Source organism: Pseudophryne corroboree, chromosome 2 (assembly GCF_028390025.1).
Source record: "Pseudophryne corroboree isolate aPseCor3 chromosome 2, aPseCor3.hap2, whole genome shotgun sequence".
Taxonomy (NCBI): domain Eukaryota; kingdom Metazoa; phylum Chordata; class Amphibia; order Anura; family Myobatrachidae; genus Pseudophryne; species Pseudophryne corroboree.
This window is the reverse complement of record NC_086445.1, coordinates 992,023,469-992,031,567: the sequence shown is the minus strand read 5'-3', so window position 1 is coordinate 992,031,567 and position 8,099 is coordinate 992,023,469. Positions and strand designations below refer to the sequence as shown.

The 8,099-nt window shown below is 46.4% G+C and overlaps 1 pseudogene; it reads left to right on the top strand.

The window, feature by feature from the left end:
* Window positions 1-1,539: 1,539 nt before the first annotated feature.
* The window catches only part of LOC135028823 (diphosphomevalonate decarboxylase-like), a 47,763-nt pseudogene continuing 41,203 nt past the window's right edge, over window positions 1,540-8,099 (top strand).

Below are 8,099 nucleotides of genomic sequence, written 5' to 3'. Positions count from 1 at the left end.
AGTTAATTGATATATGATTAGGAGTCATTTCTCTGATTTTGATTGTTGCTTTGGTGTGGCAATAAATAGCTAATAAAGAAAAGCTTAAGCTAACGTTTTCAGCACAGACGCATACTGAATGTGCAGGCAAATACAGTGCATCTGGAAAGTATTCACAGCGCTTTACTTTTTCCACATTTTGTTATGTTACAAAATGGAATAAATTAATATTTTCCTTCAAAATTCTACACACCATACCTTATAATGACAACATGAAATTATTATTTTTTTTTAGATTTTTGCAAATTTTTTAAAAATAAAAAAAAATGTAAGAAATCACATGTACATAAGTATTCACAGCCTTTGCCATGTAGTTCAAAATTGAGCTCAGGTGCATCCTGTTTCCACTGATCATCCTTGAGATATTCCTACAGCTTAACTGGAGACCACCTGTGGTAAATTTAGTTGATTGGACATGATTTGGAAAGGCACACACCAGTCTGTATAAGGTCCCACACTTGACAGTGCATGTCTGAGCACAAACCAAGCATGAAGTCAAAGGAATTGTCTGTAGACCTCCGAGAGAGGATTGTCTCGACGCACAAATCTGGGGAAGGGTACAGAAAAATATCTGCTGCTTTGAAGGTCCCAATGAGCACAGTGGCCTCCATCATCTGTAAATGGAAGAAGTTCGGAACCACCAGGACTCTTCCTGGAGCCGGCTGGCCATCTAAACCAGTGGTTCTCAACCTCGGTCCTCAAGTAACCCCAACAGTTCATGTTTTCCAGGTCTCCTCACAGGATTGCAAGTGAAATAATTTACTCCACCTGTGGGTCTTTTATAATGTGTCAGTAAGTAATGAATACACCTGTTCAATTGCTAGGTGACCTGGAAAATATGAACTGTTGGGGGTACTTGAGGACCGAGGTTGAGAACCACTGATCTAAACTGAGCGATCGGGGGAGAAGGGCCCTAGTCAGGGAGGGGACCAAGAACCAGGTGGTCACTCTGTCAGAGCTACAGCATTCCTCTGTGGAGAGAGGTGAACTTTCCAGAAGGACAACCATCTCTGCAGCAATCCACCAATCAGGCCTGTATGGTAGAGTGGCAAGACGGAATCCACTCCTTAGTAAAAAGCACATGGCAGCCCGCCTGGAGTTTGCCAAAATGCACCTGAAGGACTGTCAGACCATGAGAAACAAAATTCTCTGGTCTGATGAGACAATGCCAGGAGTCATATTTGGAGGAAACCAGGCACTGCTCATCACCAGACCAAAACCTTCCCTACAGTGAAGCATGGTGGTGGCAGCATCATGCTGTGGGGATGTTTTTCAGCGGCAGGAACTGGGAGAGACATAGACATCCTGGATGAAAACCTGCTCCGCAGAGCTCTTGACCTCAGACCGGGGCGACGGTTCATCTTTCAGCAGGACAATGACCCTAAGCACATGGCCAAGATCTCAAAGGAGTGGCTTCAGGACACCTCTGTGAATGTCCTTGAGTGGCCCAGCCAGAGCCCAGACTTGAATCCGATTGAACATCTCTGGGGAGATCTGAAAATGGCTGTGCACCGACGCTTCCCATCCAACCTGATGGAGCTTGAGAGGTGCTGCAAAGAGGAATGCGCGAAACTACCTAAAGATAGGTGTGCCAAGCTTGTGGCATCATATTCAAAAAGACTTGAGGCTGTAATTGCTGCCAAAGGTGCATCAACAAAGTATTGAGCAAAGACTGTGAATACTTATGTACATGTGATTTCTTAGTTTTTTATTTTTAATACATTTTCAAAAATCTCAAAAATGATCCCGACTTGCACCCAAATCTGAGGTGCAGATGGATCTGGAGACCTTCACCAATTGCGCATGCGTCACTCATAGTAATGACTTTCTTGGTGCGGTCGCATAGATCCGCCCAGTGGCAATACAGGTACAAGTTCTTTTACATTTATTCCCATGCATGCACTGTGGATGCAGATGTAGCTGGATTGTTGTAACCTAGTAGGGGGGTGGACTTGGACGGGAATGGAAGGGGGGGGGGTGAAGCATTTTGTTGCATCTGGGCCCACCGCTCGCTAGTTCCGCCACTGCCGACGTCATTACGTCTCTCCCATAGTGCTGAGGAGCGTACTCCAGAAGGACTGTATATGTTTGAGCGGTACTTCTATTGGGGACAAACTACAAGGGGGCAAACTACATGGGGGCAAACTACATGGGGGTTAGCTACTGGGGGGCATTACTGCTGGGGGACACTACTACTGGGGGACGTTACTACTGGGGGCAAACTACAAGGGGCTAACTCCTTGGGGCAAACTACAAGGGGGCTAACTACTGGGGGCAAACTACAGGGGGTCATTACTACTGGGGGGCATTACTACAGAGGGTCTTAACTACAGGGGGCTAACTACATGGGGGCTAAACTACTGGGGGCATTACTACTGGGGCCTAAACTACATGGGGCGAACTACATGAGGGCATAATTGCAGGGGCTATAACTACAGGGGCTAAACTACAGGGGGCATTAACACTGTGGGCTAAAGTACAGGGGGGCTAAACTACATGGGGCAAACTACAGGGAGGCTAAACTACTGGGGGCATAGCTACAGGCGCTAAACTACTGGGGACATTACCACTGGGGGGCTAAACTAAAGGGGGGTTAAACTACTGGGGTCATAACCGGAGGGGCATTACCACTGGGGGCTAAACTACGGGGGGCATAACTACAGAGGGCTAAACGACTGGGGGCATTACTACTGGGGGCACTACTAATGAAGGCATTGTAAAGGGGGCACTTTATAAGGGGCCTCACTCCTGGGTACATAAGGGGCACTACTTCTGGGGGCATTGCATAAGGGGCACCACTACTATGGGGTCTATATAAGGGGCACTACCACTGTGGGCACTACCAGTACAGTGGACATTGCCTAAGGGGCACTACAACTGTGGGCATTGTATAAGGGGCACTACTGCTGTGGGCATTATGTGTATTACAGGGTGCTACTACTGTGGGCATTATGTGTATTAGGGGTTCTACTACTGTGAGCTTTGTGCATAAGGAACACTAATGTGTGACAGACTCATAACATGAATAAGGGACACTACTATGCGGTGTAATGTGAATAATATTGTGCTACTGTGTGGCATAATTTTTATTGGAGACACTATTGTGTGACCACGCCTCTTTCTTTTGAGACCACGCCCATTTTTGTGGGGCGTGCGCAATACCTTTATTGCGTGTGTCCGGGGGAAGTATGGTGGGGAGGGGAGTTCCACCACCTCTCTAGGACCACTTTAAGCACTGGCCATGGTAGACATTAACTGCACCCTCCAGGACATATCAAGGGCCCGGCTCCGTATCTGAACCTGAGGAGTCTGAGGTAGCAGAAGCCTTAATATCTGCAGACCTTGTTAGAAAGCTTAAGCTCGGTACACAATATGTCATCTAATCCGGTGGCTCAGAGCAACATATCTGGCACATCCTCTAGTGTGTAGCCATTACTGCGCTCACCCGTTGTGTCAGGATGACTCGGCAAACAATGGCATGCATTGGAATGCAACCGCAGTGATGCGATATGTGACTCAGTGTGTACGGGACGGCTGATGCTGTCCCTTCGCCAAGGCGCACACATCATTAAGTGTATACCCAGCTTTACTGTGTAAACATGCTGGACACTAGGACTCAGGGAGGTCTGTCCTCCAATCTGTTAGACTGCTGCACCATGTGACAGAAGTTATCTTGTAGAGCCTTATTTAGTACTGTGTGAGAGTGAGACTGAGAAGTGACATAATGGAGACACAGGTCTCCCACGCAGCTCCATAGAGACCTGAAGATTACCTGATATAAAGCTGTTGCAGAATCCTGCACCACTACCTTCAGGCAGCATATACTCACGTGCTGGTGGGCTGTATAGAACTCCACTACGCTGAAGCTTTGATTCATGATAACCTGTGTGTATACAACAGTGAGTACGGCTGTACCTGTTATACTTCAATAAACCAACACTACTGGTTAAGTAACTGGACTGTTTATAGATTGAGTCATTCGTGGGTGTGTGGCGATATAACTCTGCAAGTAATAACAAATGCACACAGGTTATTCCCAACAGCTCTCAGTGTTCATGCCAATAGGAGAAAGGTGCAGAGTGACAAATGTGACATTGGCACAGTGGGGTGCGAGGGGGGGAGGCATGGGGGGGGGGGGGTGAATGTATTTATAAACTACTGCCCATCAATGGTCAATGACCATCCCTAGTATTGATACCTTTGTAATTAACAGTATATGCAGCATGGGTGTAGTATGGTATGCCGACGGCCGGGCTCCCGGCGACCAGCATACCGGCGCCGGAAGCCTGACCGCCGGCATACCGACAGCGTGGCGGGCACGGTGGCACGCTACGCTATTTTATTCTCCCTCCAGGGGGTCGTGGACCCCCACGAGGGAGAAAAAGTGTCGGTATGCCGACTGTCGGGATTCCGGCGCCGGTGTACTGTGCGTCGGGATCCCAACAGTCGGCATACTGAAGACCACCCTGCAGCACAATTCCTATATAATGGACATATCTGTATAATCTGTGTGTTGCAATTCCAGATATTCAGTTTTTCCTCTTAAATATATGTTGAGGAAAAGTATTCCCCCACCTGTAACGTATTACAGATATTAGAAGGCAGGCTAATTTCTGTGTAAAAACCTGGCCACGTTCATGTTCTGACTGAGGGCCTTATACAGACCTGATCGCTCACTAGCGTTTTTTGCACCGCTGCGATCAGGTCAGAACTGCGCATATGTATACACCGCAATGTGCAGGTGCGTCGCGCGGGTACAAAGCGGTTTGTTGCTCTGCGATGGGTTTGTGCGAAGAATCCATTCGCACAGGCGATCGCAAGGTGATTGACAGGAAGAAGGCATTTGTGGGCGGCTACTGACCGTTTTCTGGGAGTGGTTGGAAAACGCAGGCGCTCCCTAGCGTTTGCAGGGCGGGTGTCTGACGTCAATTCCGGGACCGGACAGGCTGAAGTGATTGCATCGGCTGAGTAAGTTCTGGGCTACTCAGAAACTGCACAAGATCTTTTTGTACCACTCGGCTGCACATGCGATCGCACCCTTGCACAGCTAAAATACACTCCCCGGTGGGCGGCGACTAAGAATTTTAATAACCATGATAGATAGATAGATAGATAGATAGATAGATAGATAGATAGATAGATAGATAGATAGATACAAAAGGCACTCATTAATATCAGCAAGTAGAAGATGCTTCAAAGGTTCACCAGTAAAAAACAACTTTCTGTAATAAAACTAGAGATGAGCGGGTTCGGTTTCTCTGAATCCGAACCCGCCAGAACTTCATGTTTTTTTTCACGGGTCCGAGCGACTCGGATCTTCCCGCCTTGCTCGGTTAACCCGAGCGCGCCCGAACGTCATCATGACGCTGTCGGATTCTCGCGAGGCTCGGATTCTATCGCGAGACTCGGATTCTATATAAGGAGCCGCGCGTCGCCGCCATTTTTACACGTGCATTGAGATTGATAGGGAGAGGACGTGGCTGGCGTCCTCTCCGTTTAGACACTTGATTTACTAATTTTGGGGAGCATTAGGAGTACTCAGTAGTGTACAGTGCAGAGTTTTGCTGATAGTGACCAGTGACCACCACTTTTATTTATAATCCGTTCTCTGCCTGAAAAAAGCGATACACAGCACACAGTGACTCAGTCACATACCATATCTGTGTGCACTGCTCAGGCTCAGGCCAGTGTGCTGCATCATCTATATATATTATATATCTGTCTGACTGCTCAGCTCACACAGCTTATAATTGTGGGGGAGACTGGGGAGCACTACTGCAGTGCCAGTTATAGGTTATAGCAGGAGCCAGGAGTACATAATATTATATTAAAATTAAACAGTGCACACTTTTGCTGCAGGAGTGCCACTGCCAGTGTGACTAGTGACCAGTGACCTGACCACCAGTATATAATATTAGTAGTATACTATCTCTTTATCAACCAGTCTATATTAGCAGCAGACACAGTACAGTGCGGTAGTTCACGGCTGTGGCTACCTCTGTGTCGGCACTCGGCAGCCCGTCCATAATTGTATATACCAGTGACCTAACCGTGGTTTTTTTTTCTTTCTTTATACATACATACTAGTTACGAGTATACTATCTCTTTATCAACCAGTCTATATATTAGCAGCAGACACAGTACAGTGCGGTAGTTCACGGCTGTGGCTACCTCTGTGTCGGCACTCGGCAGCCCGTCCATAATTGTATATACCACCTAACCGTGGTTTTTTTTTCTTTCTTTATACATACATACTAGTTACGAGTATACTATCTCTTTATCAACCAGTCTATATATTAGCAGCAGACACAGTACAGTGCGGTAGTTCACGGCTGTGGCTACCTCTGTGTCGGCACTCGGCAGCCCGTCCATAATTGTATATACCACCTAACCGTGGTTTTTTTTTCTTTCTTTATACATACATACTAGTTACGAGTATACTATCTCTTTATCAACCAGTCTATATATTAGCAGCAGACACAGTACAGTGCGGTAGTTCACGGCTGTGGCTACCTCTGTGTCGGCACTCGGCAGCCCGTCCATAATTGTATATACCACCTAACCGTGGTTTTTTTTTCTTTCTTTATACATACATACTAGTTACGAGTATACTATCTCTTTATCAACCAGTCTATATATTAGCAGCAGACACAGTACAGTGCGGTAGTTCACGGCTGTGGCTACCTCTGTGTCGGCACTCGGCAGCCCGTCCATAATTGTATATACCACCTAACCGTGGTTTTTTTTTCTTTCTTTATACATACATACTAGTTACGAGTATACTATCTCTTTATCAACCAGTCTATATATTAGCAGCAGACACAGTACAGTGCGGTAGTTCACGGCTGTGGCTACCTCTGTGTCGGCACTCGGCAGCCCGTCCATAATTGTATATACCAGTGACCTAACCGTGGTTTTTTTTTCTTTCTTTATACATACATACTAGTTACGAGTATACTATCTCTTTATCAACCAGTCTATATATTAGCAGCAGACACAGTACAGTGCGGTAGTTCACGGCTGTGGCTACCTCTGTGTCGGCACTCGGCAGCCCGTCCATAATTGTATATACCACCTAACCGTGGTTTTTTTTTCTTTCTTTATACATACATACTAGTTACGAGTATACTATCTCTTTATCAACCAGTCTATATATTAGCAGCAGACACAGTACAGTGCGGTAGTTCACGGCTGTGGCTACCTCTGTGTCGGCACTCGGCAGCCCGTCCATAATTGTATATACCACCTAACCGTGGTTTTTTTTTCTTTCTTTATACATACATACTAGTTACGAGTATACTATCTCTTTATCAACCAGTCTATATATTAGCAGCAGACACAGTACAGTGCGGTAGTTCACGGCTGTGGCTACCTCTGTGTCGGCACTCGGCAGCCCGTCCATAATTGTATATACCACCTAACCGTGGTTTTTTTTTCTTTCTTTATACATACATACTAGTTACGAGTATACTATCTCTTTATCAACCAGTCTATATATTAGCAGCAGACACAGTACAGTGCGGTAGTTCACGGCTGTGGCTACCTCTGTGTCGGCACTCGGCAGCCCGTCCATAATTGTATACTAGTATCCAATCCATCCATCTCCATTGTTTACCTGAGGTGCCTTTTAGTTGTGCCTATTAAAATATGGAGAACAAAAATGTTGAGGTTCCAAAATTAGGGAAAGATCAAGATCCACTTCCACCTCGTGCTGAAGCTGCTGCCACTAGTCATGGCCGAGACGATGAAATGCCAGCAACGTCGTCTGCCAAGGCCGATGCCCAATGGCATAGTACAGAGCATGTCAAAACCAAAACACCAAATATCAGTAAAAAAAGGACTCCAAAACCTAAAATAAAATTGTCGGAGGAGAAGCGTAAACTTGCCAATATGCCATTTACCACACGGAGTGGCAAGGAACGGCTGAGGCCCTGGCCTATGTTCATGGCTAGTGGTTCAGCTTCACATGAGGATGGAAGCACTCAGCCTCTCGCTAGAAAACTGAAAAGACTCAAGCTGGCAAAAGCACCGCAAAGAACTGTGCGTTCTTTGAAATCCCA